Below are 17,829 nucleotides of genomic sequence, written 5' to 3'. Positions count from 1 at the left end.
ATGTTAATTATGGCAACCACTTTTTAAAGTCAACTATGATCCAGATATATTGCTAAATTCTCAACTTTCATTAATTTTTATCTTTACAACAATTTACAAGTGAGGAAACTGAATGCAGTCATTTACCACGGTATAGAGAGCTATGCTATTAGATAGAACTATATGCAAGTCACGTAGGTAATTAAAATTTTTCTAGAGCCACTATAAAAAGTATAAAAAAAACAGGTGAAATTAATTTTAAGGTATATTTTATTTAATTCATTTGATCTAAAATATAACCATTTTAACATAAAAGTCGATATAAAAATTAATGCAATATTATATTTTCTTAACTGATTCTTCAAAATATGTGATGTGATTTTTCACAGATAGCACATCTCAATTTTGACTAGCTACTATGAAAGATAAACCCATGCATGTACATAGTTCTGCTTCATGCTTGTGGCAATGGCATTTTCCAGTCTTTAGAGGTTTTTTTGTATGGATTAGGAGAGGGAAAACAATGGCCTTGGCATTCAGGAAAAGGAAGGCTATATAGCGAAAGCAGATACTAATATGTTGAGATATAATATCACTCTACCTCAAGGTGAGTCCTCTTACTTAACACTGATTCCTAATTCATGCACCTGTCAGTGGGAGGCTTTGGCAATTCACCTTTCTCATGTACCTGATCCTTAATTCTGGCTTTTTTTTTTATTCTGGAAAGGTTCCAGCAAAGAGGCTGATCTTTTGAAATAGTTTTTTTCTGCTGAACAAGAGGCATTTGCAAGGCGAAGGCTTGTCAGGGGCCTGGAGGTATGGGTGGTGGTGGGACATTGGTTTCCCCTGCCTGTACTTTTGATATACAAAGACAAAGAGAAGTCTCAGGAAAGAAAGTGCCCAAGAATCTGAACTACTTCACTAACCTGATCGAGCTGGAAAGAAGCGTGTCATGGAGACCAGTTGGGACACGGGCAGTGGGGTAGTCTCATAGAAGGCAGGAAAAAGTCAGCATCTCTGATGGGCAGTTGTTGCTGCCTACCACTGGGGATCACGGCTGTGCAGGAAGTGGAACACTCTAAGGCAGGGGTCCCCAAACTACGGCCCCGCGGGCCGCATGCGGCCCCCTGAGGCCATTTATCCAGCCCCCCGCCACACACCCAGAAGGGGCACCTCTTTCATTGGTGGTCAGTGAGAGGAGCATAGTTCCCATTGAAATACTGGTCAGTTTGTTGATTTAAATTTACTTGTTCTCTATTTTAAATATTGTATTTGTTCCCATTTTGTTTTTTTACTTTAAAATAAGATATGTGTAGTGTGCATAGGGATTTGTTCATAGTTTTTTTATAGTCCGGCCCTCCAACGGTCCGAGGGACAGTGAACTGGCCCCCTGTGTAAAAAGTTTGGGGACCCCTGCTCTAAGGCCTGGTCCACCAGCAGTTAACTGCAACTCAGTAAGGCCTTGCCTGTTCAATTCAGTTGCCTCCAGAAAGGGCCTCAGCTATTGATAGCAATGTCTGAGAAGCTGTAGTCCTCCATGGGATTTTGTGAAACACAGCATGATTTTTTTCTGTTATTTGTATTGAGATATAATTACATACAGTGAAATTCACTCAGTGTAGTGCATGGTTTTACTAGTTTTGATAACCAGTATCACAATCAAGACACATAACATCTCCTCCCCAATTCTCACACCAGTCTGTGAGTAATCGCTATGCTACCCCTGCCCCGGACAATCACTGACCAGGTTTTTGCACCTGAGGTTTTGCTGATTCCAGAAAGTAATGTAAGTAGATTTATAGAGTAAGTAGCCTTTTTATTTTGGCTTCTTTCACTCAGAATAATGCTTTTGAGATTCACCTATGTTGCTGTGTATATTACCAATTTGTTCCTTTTTATTATGGTGTAGTATTCCCTTGTATGAATATGCTAAATTTTGATTATCTATTCATCAGCTGAAAGACACTTGGGTTGTTTCCATCTTTAGTCAATTACAAATAAAACTTTCTTTTTTCTTCTTTTTTTTTTTATTAATGTTAATGGGATGACATTAATAATTCAGGGTACATATATTCAAAGAAAACATGTCTAGGTTATCTTGTCATTAAATTATGTTGCATACCCCTCGCCCAGAGTCAGATTGTCCTCCGTCACCCTCTATCTAGTTTTCTCTGTGCCCCTCCCCTTCCCCCTAACTCTCTCCCTCCCTCCCTCCTGCGTCCTCCCTCCCCCCACCCCTGATAACCACCACACTCTTGTCCATGTCTCTTAGTCTCGTTTTTATGTTCCACCAATGTATGGAATCATGTAGTTCTTGTTTTTTTCTGATTTACTTATTTCACTCCGTATGATGTTATCAAGATCCCACCAATTTGCTGTAAATGATCTAATGTGATCATTTCTTATGGCTGAGTAGTATTCCATAGTGTATATGTGCCACATCTTCTTTATCCAATCTTCTATTGAAGGGCTTTGTGGTTGTTTCCATGTCTTGGCCACTGTGAACAGTGCTGCTATGAACATGGGGCTACATGTGTCTTTACGTATCAATGATTCTGAGGTTTTGGGGTATATACCCAGTAGAGGGATTGCTGGGTCATAAGGTAGTTCTATTTGCAGTTTTTTGAGGAACCACCATACTTTCCTCCATAGTGGTTGTACTACTTTACATTCCCACCAACAGTGTATGAGGGTTCCTTTTCCTCCACAGCCTCTCCAACATTTGTTATTACCCGTCTTGTTGATAATAGCTAATCTAACAGGGTTGAGGTGGTATCTCATTGTAGTTTTGATTTGCATTTCTCTAATAACTAATGAAGCTGAGCATCTTTTCATATATCTGTTGGCCATTTGTATTTCCTCCTGGGAGAAGTGTCTGTTCATGTCCTCTTCCCATTTTTTTATTGGATTGTTTGTTTGTTTGTTGTTGAGTTTTATGAGTTCTTTGTAAATTTTGGATATTAGGCCCTTATCTGAGCTGTCGTTCGAAAAGATCAGTTCCCATTTAGTTGGCTGTCTGTTTATTTTGATATCAGTTTCTCTTGCTGAGCAAAAACTTTTAATTCTGATGTAGTCCCATTCATTTATCTTTGCCTTCACTTCTCTTGCCATTGGAGTCAAGAACATAAAATGTTCTTTAAAACCCCAGATCCATGAGTTTAGTACCTATGTCTTCTTCTATGTACTTTATTGTTTCAGATCTTATATTTAGGTCTTTGATCCATTTTGAATTAATTTTAGTACACGGGGACAGGCTGTAGTCGAGTTTCATTCTTTTGCATGTGGCTTTCCAGTTCTCCCAACACCATTTGTCGAAGAGGCTTTCTTTTCTCCATTTTGTGTTGTTGGCCCCTTTATCAAAGATTATTTGACCGTATATATGTGGTTTTATTTCTGGGCTTTCTATTCTGTTCCAATGGTCTGAGTGTCTATTTTTCTGCCAATACCATGCAGTTTTGATTATTGTGGCCCTATAATATAGTTTAAAGTCAGGTATTGTAATGCCCCCAGCTTCATTCTTTTTCCTTAGGATTGCTTTGGCTATTCGGGGTTTTTTATAGTTCCATATAAATCTTATGATTTTTTGTTCCATTTCTTTAAAAAATGTCATAGGAATTTTGATGGGAATTGCATTAAATTTATATATTACTTTGGGTAATATGGCCATTTTAATTATATTTATTCTTCCTATCCAAGAACAAGGAATATTTTTCCATCTCATTGTGTCTTTTTCTATTTCTCTTAGCAATGCCTTGTAGTTTTCTTTATATAAGTCCTTTACATTCTTTGTTATGTTTATTCCTAGGTATTTTATTTTTTTTGTTGCAATCGTGAAGGGGATTATTTTTTTGAGTTCGTTTTCTAATATTTCATTGTTGGCATATAGAAAGGCTATGGACTTTTGTATGTTAATTTTGTATCCTGCGACCTTACTGTATTGGTTTATTGTTTCTTTTTTTTTTAAATTTTTTTTTATTTTTATAAATTTTTATTAATGTTAATGGGATGACATTAATAATTCAGGGTACATATATTCAAAGAAAACATGTCTAGGTTATCTTCTCATTAAATTATGTTGCATACCCCTCGCCCAGAGTCAGATTGTCCTCTGTCACCCTCTATCTAGTTTTCTCTGTGCCCCTCCCCCTCCCCCTAAATCTCTCCCTCCCTCCCTCCTGCGTCCTCCCTCCCCCCACCCCTGGTAACCACCACACTCTTGTCCATGTCTCTTAGTCTTGTTTTTATGTTCCACCAATGTATGGAATCATGTAGTTCTTGTTTTTTTCTGATTTACTTATTTCACTCCGTATAATGTTATCAAGATCCCACCATTTTGCTATAAATGATCTAATGTCATCATTTCTTATGGCTGAGTAGTATTCCATAGTGTATATGTGCCACATCTTCTTTATCCAATCTTCTATTGAAGGGCTTTGTGGTTGTTTCCATGTCTTGGCCACTGTGAACAGTGCTGCTATGAACATGGGGCTACATGTGTCTTTACGTATTAATGATTCTGAGGTTTTGGGGTATATACCCAGTAGAGGGATTGCTGGGTCATAAGGTAGTTCTATTTGCAGTTTTTTGAGGAACCACCATACTTTCCTCCATAGTGGTTGTACTACTTTACATTCCCACCAACAGTGTATGAGGGTTCCTTTTCCTCCACAGCCTCTCCAACATTTGTTATTACCCATCTTGTTGATAATAGCTAATCTAACAGGGGTGAGGTGGTATCTCATTGTAGTCTTGATCTGCATTTCTCTAATAACTAATGAAGCTGAGCATCTTTTCATATATCTGTTGGCCATTTGTATTTCTTCCTGGGAGAAGTGTCTGTTCATGTCCTCTTCCCATTTTTTTATTGGATTGTTTGTTTGTTTGTTGTTGAGTTTTATGAGTTCTTTGTAAATTTTGGATATTAGGCCCTTATCTGAGCTGTCGTTCGAAAAGATCAGTTCCCATTTAGTTGGCTGTCTGTTTATTTTGATATCAGTTTCTCTTGCTGAGCAAAAACTTTTAATTCTGATGTAGTCCCATTCATTTATCTTTGCCTTCACTTCTCTTGCCATTGGAGTCAAGTTCATAAAATGTTCTTTAAAACCCAGATCCATGAGTTTAGTACCTATGTCTTCTTCTATGTACTTTATTGTTTCAGATCTTATATTTAGGTCTTTGATCCATTTTGAATTAATTTTAGTACACGGGGACAGGCTGTAGTCGAGTTTCATTCTTTTGCATGTGGCTTTCCAGTTCTCCCAACACCATTTGTTGAAGAGGCTTTCTTTTCTCCATTTTGTGTTGTTGGCCCCTTTATCAAAGATTATTTGACCATATATATGTGGTTTTATTTCTTGGCTTTCTATTCTGTTCCATTGGTCTGAGTGTCTATTTTTCTGCCAATACCATGCAGTTTTGATTATTGTGGCCCTATAATATAGTTTAAAGTCAGGTATTGTAATGCCCCCAGCTTCATTCTTTTTCCTTAGGATTGCTTTGGCTATTCGGAGTTTTTTATAGTTCCATTTAATCTTATGATTTTTTGTTCCATTTCTTTAAAAAATGTCATAGGAATTTTGATGGGAATTGCATTAAATTTATATATTACTTTGGGTAATATGGCCATTTTAATTATATTTATTCTTCCTATCCAAGAACAAGGAATATTTTTCCATCTCATTGTGTCTTTTTCTATTTCTCTTAGCAATGCCTTGTAGTTTTCTTTATATAGGTCCTTTACATTCTTTGTTATGTTTATTCCTAGGTATTTTATTTTTTTTGTTGCAATCGTGAAGGGGATTATTTTTTTGAGTTCATTTTCTAATATTTCATTGTTGGCATATAGAAAGGCTATGGACTTCTGTATGTTAATTTTGTATCCTGCGACCTTACTGTATTGGTTTATTGTTTCTAGTAATCTTTTTGTGGAGTCCTTTGGGTTTTCGATGTATAGGATCATATCATCAGCAAAAAGTGATACCTTTACTTCTTCTTTTCCGATATGGATGCCTTTTATTTCTTTGTCTTGTCTGATTGCTCTGGCCAGAACTTCTAGCACCATGTTAAATAAGAGTGGAGAGAGTGGACACCCCTGTCGTGTTCCTGATTTAAGGTGGAAAGTCCTCAGTTTTACGCCATTTAATATGATGTTGGCTGATGGTTTATCATATATGGCCTTTATTATGTTGAGATATTTTCCTTCTATGCCCATTTTGTTGAGAGTCTTAAACATAAAATTGTGTTGTATTTTATCGAAAGCCTTTTCTGCATCTATTGATAAGATCATGTGGTTTTTGTTCTTTGTTTTGTTGATATGGTGTATTACGTTAACTGTTTTACGTATGTTGAACCATCCTTGAGATTCTGGGATGAATCCCACTTGATCATGATGTATTATTTTTTTAATGTGTTGTTGTATTCGATTTGCCAGTATTTTGTTTAGTATTTTAGCATCTGTATTCATTAGAGATATTGGTCTGTAGTTTTCTTTCTTTGTGCCCTCCTTGCCAGGTTTTGGTATGAGGGTTATGTTGGCCTCATAAAATGCGTTTGGAAGTATTGCTTCTTCTTCAATTTTTTGGAAGACTTTGAGTAGCATAGGAACCAAGTCTTCTTTGAATGTTTGATAGAATTCACTAGTATAACCATCTGGGCCTGGACTTTTATTTTTGGGGAGGTTTTTAATAGTTTTTTCCATTTCCTCCCTGCTGATTGGTCTGTTTAGGCTTTCTGCTTCTTCATGACTCAGTTTAGGAAGGTTGTATTGTTCTAGGAATTTATCCATTTCTTCAAGATTGTTGTATTTGGAGGCATATAGTTTTTCATAGTATTCTACAATAATTCTTTGTATATCTATGATGTCTGTGGTGATCTCTCCTCTTTCATTTTGGATTTTATTTATTTGAGTCCTGTGTCTTTTTTCCTTGGTGAGTCTTGCCAAGGGTTTGTCGATTTTGTTGATCTTTTCAAAGAACCAGCTCCTTGTTTTATTGATTTTTTCTATAGTTTTTCTGTTCTCTATTTCATTTATTTCTGCTCTGATTTTTATTATCTCCTTTCTTCGGCTGGTTTTGGGTTGTCTTTGTTCTTCTTTTTCTAGTTCCTTAAGGTGTGAAGTTAAGTGGTTTACTTCGGCTCTCTCTTGTTTGTTCATATAGGCCTGAAGTGATATGAACTTTCCTCTTATTACTGCTTTTGCTGCATCCCAGAGATTCTGTTATGTCGTATTTTCATTTTCATTTGTCTGTATATATCTTTTGATCTCTGCGCTTATTTCTTCTTTGACCCATTCATTTTTTAGAAGTATGTTGTTTAGTTTCCACATTTTTGTGGGTTTTTCCCCCTCTTTTTTGCAGTTGAATTCTAGTTTCAAGGCTTTATGATCAGAAAATATGCTTGGTACAATTTCAATTTTTCTAAATTTGCTGATATTGTCTTTGTGGCCCAACATATGGTCAATTCTTGAGAATGTTCCATGTACACTAGAGAAAAATGTATACTCTGTTGCTTTGGGATGAAGTGTCCTGTAGATGTCTATCATATCCAGGTGTTCTAGTATTTCATTTAAGGCCACTATATCTTTATTGATTCTCTGTTTGGATGACCGATCTAGAGCCGTCAGCGGTGTATTGAGGTCTCCAAGTATGATTGTATTTTTGTCAGTTTTTGTTTTAAGGTCAATAAGTAGCTGTCTTATATATTTTGGTGCTCCTTGGTTTGGTGCATATATATTAAGGATTGTTATGTCTTCTTGATTCAGTGTCCCCTTAATCATTATGAAATGACCATTTTTGTCTCTGAGTACTTTTTCTGTCTTGTAGTCAGCATTATTAGATATGAGTATTGCTACACCTGCTTTTTTTTGGGTGTTGTTTGCTTGGAGTAATGTTTTCCAGCCTTTCACTTTGAATTTGTTTTTAACCTTGTTGCTTAGATGAGTTTCTTGTAGGCAGCATATAGTTGTATTTTTTTTTAATCCATTCTGCTACTCTGTGTCTTTTTATTGGTAAGTTTAATCCATTTACATTTAGTGTAAGTATTGACACTTGTGGGTTCCCTATTGCCATTTTATAAATTGCTTTCTGTTAGTTTTGTATCTTGTTTGATTCTTCTCTTTTGTTTTTCTATCGTTTGTTTTTGTTTGTATTCTATACTTCTTTCCTCTGTTGCTACCTTTTTTAAGTCAAGTGTTTTTGTGGTGGTTTTTTCAAGGGTGGTTACCATTAAGTAATGAAAAGGGTACCTACCATATTCATTGTAGTACCCTTTCTTATGAGTGTTTCTGCGCTTCATCGTCCTTCGCTACTGTTAATCTTCATCCTTTCTCCCCTTTTTTTTCTTTTGTTGTCACAGTTTAAGTTTGGTTTTATTGTTTTCTTGGTGGAGCTGTTACTTGTGGTTATGTTTTCTTTTGTTCTTTGCATCTGGTTGGAAAACACCCTTTAGTATTTCCTGGAGTGGGGGCTTTCTGATGATAAATTCTCTCATCTTTTCTGTATTTGTGAATATTTTTATATCTCCTTCGTACTTGAAGGATAGCTTTGATGGGTATAGTATTCTTGGCTGAAAGTTCCTCTCTTTCAGGGCTTTAAATATTGGGGTCCACTCTCTTCTAGCTTATAGAGTTTCTGCTGAGAAATCTGATGATAATCTAAGAGGCCTTCCTTTATATGTGGTATTCTTCTTTTCCCTGGCTGCCTTGAGAATTTTTTCTTTGTCATTGGTTTGTGTCATCTTCATTATGATATGCCTTGGAGTGGGTTTGTTGTGGTTAAGAAAACTCGGTGTTCTGTTTGCTTCTTGAATTTGAGGCTTTAGTTCTTTCCACAGGCTTGGGAAGTTCTCATCTATTATTTGTTTGAGTATATTCTCCATTCCATTTTCTTTCTCTTCTCCCTCTGATATACCTATTATTCTTATGTTATTCTTTCTGATGGAGTCAGACAATTCCTGTAGGGCTTTCTCTTTTTTTATTATTTTTGAGTCTCTTTCTTCTTCTCTCTGTTGTGCCTCAAGTTGCTTGTCTTCTATTTCACTGATCCTATCTTCTATCTGGCCTGTTCTATTAGCTAAGCTTGTTACCTCGTTTTTCAGCTCTTGAATTGAGTTTTTCATTTCTGTTTGATTTGTTTTTATAGTTTCAATTTCCTTGGTAATATATTCTTTGTGATCGTTGAGTTGTTTTCTGATTTCCCTTAATTGCCTTTCTGTGTTTTCTTGTATATCTCTGAGTATTTTTAAGATTTCTATTTTAAATTCTCTGTCATTTGGCTCCAAGGCTTCCAATATGTTAAATCTTTTCTCCATAGATTTTTCCACATCTATTTGTGTTACCTCTCTGTCTTTTGTAACCATAATGTTCGATTTCCTTTTTCTTATTGGCATCTGAAGGTGGTCTTGATGATAGTGTTAATTAGAATTAATAAAAAATAAAAAGGAAAAAAAAAGAAAAAAGGAAAACACTCCACAAAAAAAAAAAGTAATAATTTATTATTTCCCCCTTTTTTCTTTCTTCTCTTCCTCTCCTCTCACCTCCTTAGGGAAATATCGTGATGACCTGTGAATTATATTATGCTAAATGGAACAAAAACTGCCTATAATGGAGGGCCTGATTTGGGGTGAAGAGTTCAAGGGGCAAAAAGGGAGTAGGGACCTACTAAATACAAAAAAAAAAAAAAAGGAGAAAATCTTAGACAAGCATAAAATGATTTGCTTGTAAGTGATGGTCGACTAAGAGATATAATGAGAGGGATAAGAGGGAAACAGAAAAAAGGAGAGAAAAAACAATAATTAAAGAAGAAAAAAATAAAAATAAAAATAATAAGTAAAAATCTGTTGTATTAAGTGGAGCGAAGACTAAATACAATGGAGGCTTTGGGTTGGGAGAAATGCTAGTGAGTTAAAAAGCAATGTAAAAAGTGCCCAAAATGCCAAAAAAAACAAACAAATAAAGGAAAACCAAGAACAAAAGCAGAAGAAAAAAAAGAACAAAAAAAAAACCCAAAAAAACCTGAGTCCCAAATTAAATAATTTGTTCGTGATTGAGGCTTAAATGGGAGGAAAAGTAAAAGGAGAAAAGAAGAAATGAATAGAAAGGAAAAAATAAGAATAAGAGAGAAACGAAGGAAGAGAAAAAGGAAAGGAAAAAAAAACAAAAAGGGAGAGAGTGAGAGTTAAGGGTTTTGGAGTGTAACCCTAAAGGAGAGTTAGGATGAAGAAAAGAAATAAAATGTAACACTCATGGGTAGTGTAGTTCAAGAAAAGGGTAGCATAAGATGGGCAGAGAGTAGAAGGACTGAGGTGGAAGAAATAGAAATAATAATAAAGGCAATAAGATAGAAGAAAGAAACAACAACAACAAAGAATGAGTGGAACAAGTTATAAAGTCTGTGGATTTTTCTTGATTTTGAGAGGTTAACTTCTTCCTTTTTTCTTTTCTCTCCCTCTTCCTGGTCGGTGACTCTGTACCCCAGGTTCTGCCCCTGTGTCACTCTTAGGTAGGAATTTGCAGTTGATGGGATTCTATGGCAATGTCATATAATTGGCTTTAGTCTCGCTGGTAGTCAAGGCTTGTTGGCGTTTGCAGAGTCCAACAATGAGTTTGCTTTCCTGGAGTCTCTTTCCTAGTCTCCCCTTCCTGAATTAGCAGCCTGGTGATCCAGCTATGAGGCTGCCACTGCTTCTGTCTGGGGAGTAAGAGGCTCAAAGAGCTGGGAAATCCCCACTCTATCCTCACTCAGCGCAAGGCTCTGGGTAAGGCTCTGGCAGTCAGAGCCTCCAGTGTAATCAGGTGGGGCTGGGAGTCAATTGTTGTCAAGGTGACTGTTCAGCACCTATCATTCAGTTGGACCACTCAACCCAGGCTTTCCACACTTGGTAGCCTGTTTTGGCTGGGAAGAAGAAGCACTAGTCGCTGCTTGCTTTATGGATCTTAATATCTGCCAAGTCCCTCTTGTTAGGTATATCCCTGAATATGGAGGCTCTGTCAATCAGAAGTTGCCCCCGCCCCTTTAGTGAACGGCACTGAAAAATATCACGCCTCTTGTCTTGGATCGCTGAACTGGGAGAGATCTTATCAATTAGAGTCCCGTGGGTGCGTAGATTTCATGGGTTAAGCTAATTTCAGTGATTGGATCCGCAGCTGTGCTCCAGAAAGTATTTCAGGCTGCCTGCGTGCCCCTCCCCCCAACGCTTGATTGTTACCTTGAATGGCTGGGTGAGGTGCCCCGCCCACGGAGAGAATATCCTGACTAGGAAAGACAGCCTTGGCGCCCCTCCTGGACCGTGGCTTGGGGCGTGCGCGCGCGGTTTCTTAGCACGCCAGTGGACGGGGACTCTCTGGACCACGGCACGGGGCGCGCACGGGGTTTCTCGGCACGCCAGTGGCCGGGGACTCTCCGGACCACGGCACAGGGCGCAGGCGCGGTTTCTCCGCACGCCAGTGGACGGGGACTCTCCGGACCGCGGCACGGGGGGCGCGCGTGTGGTTTCTCAGGGCATGCAGCGGCGGCTGCCAGTGCCCAGGCTGCCGCTCCCCGAGTGTGGGCGGGCAGCTGCACGTGTGGGTTGACTCACCACAGGTGTACTCCCTCCTCGGCAACAGTCCTTTTGCTTTCAGTGTGTGTGTGGAACTCCGGAATGCTCCGAGGATAAATTTTTCTGTTTCTAGTTGATAAATTTGTTGAGATTTTGGGGAGATCTGTCGGACGCGCTGCTCATGGCGCCATTTCCGTGACGTCACTCCCAAATAAAACTTCTATGAACACTTGTGTACAAAACCCAGAGGTACTCTAATTTGAATTTTATAAATCCCATAATTTCACAATACTCAGTTACATGCTATGTTGGCCTCTTCAATATTCCAAATTATATGCATACACAATACATAACATATAAACACACACACACATACACCCATGACCATACTATATTTAAATAACATGAATATCCATATATACCTCTTGTTTTAAGTAATGTGAAATTATTAAAATGTTTCAGCTGTTGATTCCTGAAACATCCAGTCCAGGATCAGCAAGAGCTGACCACTAGAGATTGTGAACTCATTCAGTGTATTCCTCCCTCCCCCACTAATGTTCTTTTCCCAACTGGTATTCGCACAAAGCAGTAATATCATAATTACATTCCTTTGATTTTGTTCCATATCACACTAATCTTTTTTTTATCACACTAATCTTATTTGCTAACCTCTGAACTGCTCTGGACTGAGGCTGACATGTCAATCTTTGGTAAAATAATGATTTGAAGTTTCTTTCAATGGTCCCATGAAATAAAGAAAAACTGGAATCCTTCTGAAAATATTATATTTACCCAGAAAACTATTGGTCCATCTTTTGAATTTCACCTTGAATATCTGCTATTTAACACAGAGACCTAGGTTTTTCTGCCTTTTCTAGTTATCTAAAAAAATGGCATTGCAAAGTGCTATTGTTTCACCCTTGCAGGACGGCTCAGTTGGTTAGAGCATCATCCCAATATGCCAAGGTTTCCCGTTCCAGTTCAATTTCCAGTCAGGATACATACAGGAATCAACCAATGAATGCATAAATAAGTGGAACAATGAACTGATCTATCTCTTTCTCTCTTCCTTCCTTTTTCTCTAAAATAAAATAATAAATAAAATAAAAAATACTATTATTTCAGGTGACATGCCATACAATTGTCTTGAATAAAAACAAAAGCATCCCCATTGATTACAAGGCTAAGTATTTTAGCTTTGATCTAGAAGAAAAGCTGGCAGTTGAGCTGAAATGGAAAACTCTATAAAATTCACAATTTGTGTGTGATGGCTGTAGAGCATGAACTTCAAGTCACTGTAAATTTCCTGATGCCTAGAAATAGTTCTTAGACTTGTCTGTTCCTAGTGATACCCACTAGAGGAGAATACATCAGAAAGAAGCATTTTCTTCTTTTTAGTTTCTGTACCAAACTTTGGGTTCCCGTTATGCATTTTGGAGCACTTGGAAGACTGAAGTGCTATGATTACAAGTGGATCAGATTTTACCTTAATTGTCTTGAAAAAAGAAAAAAAATGAACAGTAATAATTATACCATTTATTGAACATTTGCTACTTGGCTGATATTGTGCCACTCACTATATATTCATTACAATATTTGCTATTCAAAAAACAACCCTATAAATTAAATAGTATGATATCACCCCCTTTTTGCAGTTGAAAAACCTGAAGCTCACAGAGGTAATACACTTGGCTTAAGACAGCATGTCTAGGTTGTGGCAGAGCTGGTATTGGAATAAAGTTGTATTTGATGCTGCACTTATGCTGTTAGCCACTGCATTTCATAGCCTTCGAGGTCTGTCCTATTCTGTCATGACTCTTATTTGTAGGCAAAAGTGGGATTGATATGATTTATATACTGGTTTAGCCATTTTTACTTTCTTGAGCTCTTATTCATGGACATAGCACCATGACACCATTCTGTGGAGGCCTTTGGGTCTATTCTATAATTTTTCCACATTGCATTACTTTTGTGGTATTTTATTCAACTCTAGATATTAGACATAGTCTGTATGGGAAATTCTTTTAGGTTAAACTTTGACAAAGAAACTTTTAGGTACACAGTTGGCATGTGATTTCTGAAGCTGCCTTGGGTTGAATGATGAAGTTCAAAGGGAGCAGAGAAAGGCAGGTAGAGGTACAGACTAAAAATTTGATGTGCCAGCAGCCATAAAGGTACTCTGGAAACCTCAGTTGCTTTTCCAATATTTTGAGTAAATATTATGATTTTTATTGTATGGATTAGAAAACACAAGCTCAGAAAGATGAAGAAACTTGCCCAAGGTCCCTCAACAGATTAGTAGTGAGACCATGATTTAGACTCTTCTCTGTCTTTTTAATTTTTCAGTCTTTCCCTATAGTGAACTGCTGCTTAAATTAGAGACTCTTTCTTGTGGCATTTATTGTCAGGGGAGTGATGCCATTTGGAAGGCATTCTGCAAGATTTATCTGCTTTCTGATATGAGGAAACTTTAGGAATCAGATGTGCTTTTGGTTTGGTTTGAGTAGGATGGTATCAATGTGTTGTCCAACAAAAGCAGCTAAATAGACCAGGTGAAAATCGGCAAATCCAGATGTGTCCAAGGGGGAGCATTCCTGTTTAATCCTGATGAAATTACATCCAAAAGTGTATGTTTCATGTGTAAATTCGGTTCTAAAGCTAGCTAGTAAGAAGAAAATTACTTCAAGCAAAATGTATCCTTAAGAATTCCTGAGACTGGAGAAATGGGGATTGAGCAACTATCTGTGGGGTTCACTTAACCTGGTCTTGCTCCAGGATCAGAACAGACTGTTTTATCAGCTGAGTACAAGGTGGAGGATCTGGCTCCTTTGAAGAAACCATGTTGCATGAGCTCTACTCTGTCAGTGCGCGAGACGTGTGCACCAAGAGAAACACTGTGTGCATGGCTCCCAGCCCCGGCTCACTCTGCAGCAGAGCTGTCTGCCCTGTTGGCATCATCCTGCTACTGTGCACCATCACCTTGTCTGAAGGGCTCTTGGCTCAGGTGCAGACAAATGTCTGTGAAAATTGTGTCTGTGTGCAGCAGCCATGACAGCGCAAACTGAATCTACTGTCATAAAGGCGCTCATAAGGCTGATAGTCCCCCTGAATGTAGAAAGAGCAGAGCTAGCAAAACATGACTCTTCTTTCTTAAGGGGGTGGGACTGACTGTGAGATATCTCTCCAGCTGCAGCCAGAGGCCATAGAAGGAAGGAGAAAGAATTTACAGGTAAAAGAGCCAAAGAAGATATTTTTCAGTCATTTTCTTAACATTTCATTGTTTAAATGAAAAAATACATATATATTTCTCCACCATGAATAGAGAACATAAAATAATATATAAAAGTATCAAAAGGTCTTATTTTGAGTAACTTAAAGGAAGCCATTTATGTAGTACATGAATATCTGAAACATAAATTTTTATGGATTATTATTTTTATTATTCACAAATTTTCCTTTCCTGTTTCATTGATTGGTTAGTTTTACTCTCAGGGCAGGTATGTACTGTTAAGATTCTTGAATTGGTTAGACTGCCTTTTTGGTGACCTTTTTTTAATAGCTATTAATGCCTGGATTCAGAGGCTGTCAGAAGTTTATGTGCAATTTTAAAAAGCCACAGATAACATATTTCAGTGGAAGGTGGGCTGGAATGAACACTGATCCTGTCTGGCTCTCTTATCAACTATGTGGCTTTGGTACTGTTTCTGGCTATTTTGGCCTTAGTTTATTCAGGATAAAAAAGAACATTTTATACCAAATGACTCCAAGATTCCTTTCCACACATAGCATTCTCTGTTTTAGTAATGATGGCCAACATTTTGAAGTTTGGGGCTATGAGCATGCCATTTGAAAAAGCATTACAAATCCTTTTGCTCAGAAATATTCTTTCCACATTGTGCTTATAGGATTGCATGAAGAAAGATCTCCCACGTGAAACTCAGGTGGGCTAAAAGAAAGGAAGGGGAGAGTTAAGCTTCAAAGATTATAGGCAGCTGTTCCCCCAGGGGGCCAGGAACACAAGAAAGAAAAAATTTGAGAACAATATTTAATTTGAGTACTGGGTAGGGTTTCCTGGTTACAAAAGTGGGCTGAGAGTATGAAAAGATTATATTTTAAAACTTCTCTGCACCTTCAAACACGAAATCCTTAAAATGTTAACAGATACTCCCCACCTATTTTTGGTTTCAGTGTAGCCCAAAGATATTTTATAGTTGAACACATTTGGGAATTTCTATTAAACTCTCTTTACTGCAGATCTTCCCAGAGACCTCAATATGTTAACACACATTATAACTCTGCAATAAAAAAGAAACTTAGAATTTCCAAAACTAACTTGACCATGGAACATTTTCTAAAATGTTGTTGTTCAAAATTGATATTTCTGCCTGACCAGGCAGTGGTGCAATGGACAGAGCTTCAGACTGGGACACAGAGGACCCAGGTTCAAAACCCTAAGGTTGCCAGCTTGAGCGCGGGTTCATCTGGTTTAAGCATAGTTCACCAGCTTGAACCCAAGGTCGCTGGCTTGAGCAAGGGGTCACTCGGTCTGCTATAGACCCTGGTCAAGGCACATATGAGAAAGCAATTAATGAGCAACTAAGGTGCCACAACGAAGAATTGATGCCTCTTTTCTCTCTCCCTTCCTGTCTGTCTATTCCTATCAGGACCCCTCTCTGTCTCTGACACAAAAAGCAAAAAACAAACCAAAAAAAGCTGGTATTCCTTGGTGTACAGTTGGGAATATTTGTTTCAGCTGCCCAGTATTAATGAGTACAGAATATTTGGTTCCCATATCTAGGGTAGTTGGAAAGAAAACTATGATCACACAGGGGAGCTGCTATAAAATCAGTGATTTAGAATGTTGTTACTTTAATTCTTGCCTCTTCCAATTCATTTACTGAATAATCCAAAGACCAAGAAGCAAACCTGAGGACTATCACATGGTACCCAGTTATACTGTCGCATTGCTTTAAAACACTTATTTGGCTTCCATCACTTTTAAGAGAAAGACCTTTAACAATATCTTCAAGGCCATGTGTGGTCTGGCCTACTGTACCTTCCAACTTGTTTTCACACCAGTCTTACTTCTTCCTGGTGCTGTCATAACAAATTACCACACACTGCGTGGCTTAAAACAGACATATTATTCTCTTAGAATTTTGGAAGCTATAACTCTGAAGCCTAAGTGTTGTCAGGGTCATGCTCTCTCCAAAGGCCTAAGAGGAGAATCCTTCCTCACCCCATCCAGCTTCTGGTGGCTCAGGGTCTTCCTAGCCTCATAGCAGCATCACTCCAACCTCTGCCCCCATCTTTACCTGGCCACCTTCTCTCCATGTGTCAGTATCCTCTTCTTATAAAGACACCAGTCATATGTGTTAAGAGGCCATTGTACTCTGGTATGACCTCATCTTAACCAATTATGTAGGCAATGACTTTATTTTCAAATATGGTCACAGTTTGAAATACTGGGGTTAGGACTTCAACATATATTTTAAGGGACATGATTCAACACAAAACAATGAACAGCCTTGCTGACTCCTCTCTATCTGGATCCATCACCATTTTTAATTACTCTGATCTCTCCTCTACATCCCTCATTGCGAAGCCTTTATAAAGATTTGATTTATTGATTTTACAGAGTGAGGAGAGGGGGTGAGGAGCAAGAAGTATCAACTCACAGTTGCTTCACTTTAGTTGTTCATTGTTTGCTTGGTGTATGTGCTTTGACCAAGCAAGCCCAGGGTTTTAAACTGTTGACATCAGCATTCCAGATTGACACTCCATCCACTGTGCCACCTCAGACCAAGGCCCCATTGCAAGACCTTTACAAATCTTTTCCCTTCTGGGGAATTCCCCCTTCACTTCAGTTGCTACTCTTACCTCTCTGTTTCATCATCCTCCATCCTGTGTGACAGAGTAATTTCCTCACAATATACACTACCTAACAAACAATGATGTGTTCTGTAGCCCTTGCCACACTTGTAACTTTATATTATGTATGTGACTATTATCTTGTCATCTTTCTTCCGTGCCTTCCTTTCTCATAGATGGGAGCCATATCAGTTTTGCATTCAGTTATATCCCTAGTACTTTGCATAGTTCCTGGAACAGCTTTGTTAAAACTGTGCCTTAGTATCTTTACAATAAGATTTTTGAATAGACAAATGAATCACTAAATGAATCAATGAAATTACGAGCATTTCTGCACAGATATTCCAGGAAAAATCTCCTCTGCCGTCTGATAGTAACACCAAAAGACACGTGGCCTGGTGCCTAAAGTGGGAAAAACACCCTCTTCACACATGGTGGGTGGGC

Source organism: Saccopteryx leptura, chromosome 10 (genome assembly GCF_036850995.1).
Source record: "Saccopteryx leptura isolate mSacLep1 chromosome 10, mSacLep1_pri_phased_curated, whole genome shotgun sequence".
Taxonomy (NCBI): domain Eukaryota; kingdom Metazoa; phylum Chordata; class Mammalia; order Chiroptera; family Emballonuridae; genus Saccopteryx; species Saccopteryx leptura.
Note: the sequence above shows the minus strand (reverse complement) of the source record.